The following is a 4,785-nucleotide window of genomic DNA, read 5'->3' as shown; positions in this document are numbered from 1 at the left end:
GGGGGGGGCAGCTGCAGTTTAAGTGTATCTTCATCACCTCCGGAGACGGTGTGTCCAGAGGACAGTGGACGAACTCCAGGCGTTCCTTTACGTCTAATACGTAGAAAGAACAAGACATTTAAATATCAGCGCGACCAGAGGGGGCGCTGCAGATCCCAAACAGTCAAACGGGATTATTGATCCGTGATTGGTCGTACAGACTCGGAGCTGCTTTAACTTTAGAGGCGACTCGTAGTTCGTACCGTTTATTGAGGTAATCATTGTCTGAACAGCTGGAAGGACATCGATTGATCCTCCATCACGTAATTGATCCAATCGAGTTTTATTATTACATATGAGCAACACTTGAATAGATCAATACAACAGATATTGGACCAATCATCAGTCTCCTGACTGGAATCCAGACAACCAGGAACGTCCCAGAACCAGAACCGGAGGCCTTTGTCCACGAGGAATGGGATGAGGTTCCCCAAGAACCAGAACCAGAACCAGGAGTCCGGATCTGGATCAGGTTAGCAGCATCATAGCAGCTAAAGGGTCCCTGGAAGAACTGGAGACCCTGGACCATCAGAGACTGATCGATTATTGTTGGTTATTAACAGCTGATCAATAGTATATTATCCAGAAGCCCTGATCTATGGTGAAGACGGAACCATCTTGGGTCCAACTGTAGTTCCTATGTCGATTAGCATGGCTAGCCAGGAAGCTACGCGTCCCCAAACAGGTTTGAAACTGCAGCTAAAAGTGGAGTGAGTTGATTGGTTAGTTGATTGGTTAGTTGATTGGTTAGTTGATTGGTTAGTTGGTTGGTTAGTTGGTTGGTTAGTTGATTGGTTAGTTGGTTGGTTAGTTGGTTGGTTAGTTGGTTGGTTAGTTGATTGGTTAGTTGGTTGGTTAGTTGATTGGTTAGTTGGTTGGTTAGTTGATTGGTTAGTTGGTTGGTTAGTTGGTTGGTTAGTTGATTGGTTAGTTGGTTGGTTAGTTGATTGGTTAGTTGATTGATTAGTTGATTGGTTAGTTGGTTGGTTAGTTGATTGGTTAGTTGGTTGGTTAGTTGATTGGTTAGTTGGTTGGTTAGTTGATTGGTTAGTTGATTGGTTAGTTGGTTGTTAGTTGGTTGGTTAGTTGATTGGTTAGTTGGTTGGTTAGTTGATTGGTTAGTTGATTGGTTAGTTGGTTGGTTAGTTGATTGGTTAGTTGATTGGTTAGTTGGTTGGTTAGTTGGTTGGTTAGTTGGTTGGTTAGTTGATTGGTTAGTTGATTGGTTAGTTGATTGGTTAGTTGGTTGGTTAGTTGATTGGTTAGTTGTTGGTTAGTTGGTTGGTTAGTTGGTTGGTTAGTTGATTGGTTAGTTGATTGGTTAGTTGGTTGGTTAGTTGATTTGGTTATGATGGTTAGTTGGTTTGGTATCACAATGCAGATTATCTCCGTGATGACAGCCTGACTTTAAAGCAACCAATCACAGCACAGAAGACGACGTCGGAGCCTTCGAGTCCGGGACAGAGCTTTGGGACGTTTACAACCAGATGTCCCGAGGTACAGTCTCCCCAGGATATCTGAGCTCATGAGCCAGCGCTGGACCCTCAGGTTCTGTCCCAAAGTCCACCAGGAAGTCTTCATTCAGGGACAGACCCCGCTAGCGGTGTCCACGTCGATCTGCATCATGACCGAGCCCTGTCTGCACAGACAGGACGAGGACACGATAAGACATGAGGACATCGGGGGACAGGACAGGCAGGTTAGGAGAGGAGCACGAGGCACGTCTTTATTGTTAGATTATATCTGGACAGGTTTTCCTTTGATGGTTCCTTTCATCATCTATAAATGTGTGAAATCAGAACCCTCATCCATCGACCCCAGGTCCGGCAGCCGACCGTCCCCCCTGCTGAGGACAGAGTCCGAGGCCTCTGACCCTAACCGTAATAATATTACTAGTAACAATGTCCACAGCGATGGAAAGGATTTAAACTACAGACCCGATCCGATGGACTCGGGGTCGCTTCTCTTTGTGGACGATGTGGACCTGTTAGCTTCACCAAAGGTGACCTCAACTGGGACAGGGACATGTCCCACTAGGAGGAGACCCTTGGGTAGACCCAGGATGTGTTGGAGGGTTTGGGGGACGCCTCGGGTCGGGCTTCTCTGCTGAGGCTGCTGCCTCGCAGACCCGGACCCGGACAGAGGTCTGGACGCGTGGACAGACAGGTGTCACTCACCTGAGCATGTCGGGGTAGAACTGTTTGTCCCAGCCGCTGTAGTGGGACGTCGTCACATAAAGTCTCCGCCCATCTAAACCGGGATCCGCCTCCCCTGAGACGGACACACCAATCAGAACAATCCTGCTTCCTGCCCCGGGTACCTGAATGATGCGTGGGCGGGGCCGTAGCAGCACACGGCCCGGTCCAGAAACCTGGTTCTGTACGGGCTGATGGAGAGAATCACCGGAAGCAAAGACGAATGACCTTCAAATGACCTTCGAATGACCTTCAGACTCTTCCGTCTGCAGAGGAGAGAAAGACCTGGACTCACCCATGTTTGGTATCCTGGTCCCTGCAGGTCCCTGCAGGTCCGGCGAGAAGGGGCTCTGGTCTCTGGGAACTGAACTGAACTCTGGGAATTTAAGAATTCACAGCAGAGGGGTGGGGCTTCTATCACTGCTGACCAATCACACGCCAGCGACGGGACGCCGGTCGTCTCCGCCTTCATGTCCTACATGTGTGAAAGTTCAGAGAGCAGTACTGCTGGAAACCACTGGGGGCAGTGTCACTGACTCAAACGAGTACAAGCCGAGCGACCCGATATTAGTCGTTTGATTGATCTCCTCTCCGTGAGAAGAAGTTATTTGATGTGAATAACTATTCAAAGATCAAAGGCTCGTACATCCTGCGGATGCTGCTGGATCCGGTTCAGGGCGGACCCCCAGCAGCCAATCAAAGTGGCGTTCACTGAAGGTGAAGCTGGTACCTGTCTCACACAGGTGTAGCTTCCCGATGTCATGATGGCTACCCCTGAACCCTGAACCCCTGAACCCTGAACCCTGAACTCATGGTTGTGGTTCTGGTCCTGATGTTCTTGCCAAAGACTGTACAGGTGACGTCTGACAGGTGAGCGTGACGCCATCCCTAACCCTAACCCGGAGGCTCCGCCCACCTCTGCAGCACGCTGCTTCCTGCCCACGACGTCTCCCACCAGGCGGTTCACCTGCTGCTGCTCGGCATGCTGGGGAATGCTGGACAGCGTCCGTCTGAGACGACGTGGACGGACCGTTTGAGACGCGCCCTCCTGCTGACTGCAGCGGCCCGGCTCGACCCCCGACCCCCGACCCAATCCGACCCGACCGGATACGACCCCCGACCCAATCCGACCCCCGACCCGATCTGACCCTCGACCCAATCCGACCGGATCCGACCCCGACCCAATCCGACCCGACCCTCGACCCAATCTGACCCTCGACCCAATCCGACCGGATCCGACCCCGACCCAATCCGACCCCCGACCCGATCTGACCCTCGACCCAATCCGACCCGACCCCGACCCAATCTGACCCTCGACCCAATCCGACCCCGACCCAATCTGACCCTCGACCCAATCCGACCGGATACGACCCCGACCCGCCTCTCGACCCAATCTGACCCTCAACCCAATCCGACCCGATCCGGCCCGACCCTCTACCGGATACGACCCCGACCCAATCCGACCCGACCCTCGACCCAATCCGACCGGATCCGACCCTGACCCTCGACCCAATCCGACCGGATACGACCCCGACCCCCGACCCAATCCGACCCGACCCTCGACCGGATACGACCCCGACCCAATCCGACCCGACCCTCGACCCAATCTGACCCTCGACCCAATCCGACCGGATCCGACCCCGACCCGATCTGACCCTCGACCCAATCCGACCGGATACGACCCCGACCCCCGACCCGACCCTCGACCCAATCCGACCCCGACCCAATCCGACCCGACCCTCGACCCAATCCGACCCTCAGTGATCAGCCGCCTGTCCTTATATTGAACTTTGACTCATCCATGAATGTGATCACTATAAACTGATGACATCACTGCAGCCAACAGGTGAACTTTAGAACTACAGGTTCAATGTACAGATTCACTCCTTGATGACATCATCACTAACCTGTGATGATGTCACCGTTTCTTCCCGTCTGCGCTCTGGTTTGTAATAAAGAAAATGTCAGAGCTTTCATTTCATTGTCTGCTGTAGAACGGAGTACCAACCAGGTATTCTAGGAAGTAGAAATACCTCGGCAGTACTGCAGTACTCGTGTTGGTCAGGTTGCACCTTTTCTTCTTACCTGAGCGCTTCCTCTAACACCTCAGGATGAGCAAGCCGACAGGTGAGCCAGGTAGGAAGCCAACGTTTGCACGGAGGGACACAAACGTCCTCCATGCGTCCCAGAACCAGGACCGCCCGACCCGGGTCGAGATCAAAGCAAGCCAACGTGGAGAAACACGACACCGAGAGATCAGCAGGAACGTCTTTATTCAGACAGGCTGGACAGAAAGTCCCACGCTCAGGGGGGACAGTGAACTCCACACGGCTGTCCCAGAAAGTCCCACGCTCAGGGGGGACAGTGAACTCCACACGGCTGTCCCAGAAAGTCCCACGCTCAGGGGGGACAGTGAACTACACACGGCTGTCCCCCCCAGGTAACGACCCCTTTCAGTCCCACTGCAGGTCCCCCTGTCCCGCCAGAGACATGTAGTCGTCCAGCTGAGCGTCCAGACTCTTCCGGGACATGGACATGTAGTCGTCCAGCT

The sequence above is a fragment of the Brachionichthys hirsutus genome, chromosome 3 (assembly GCF_040956055.1).
Source record: "Brachionichthys hirsutus isolate HB-005 chromosome 3, CSIRO-AGI_Bhir_v1, whole genome shotgun sequence".
Lineage (NCBI taxonomy): Eukaryota > Metazoa > Chordata > Actinopteri > Lophiiformes > Brachionichthyidae > Brachionichthys > Brachionichthys hirsutus.
Note: the sequence above shows the minus strand (reverse complement) of the source record.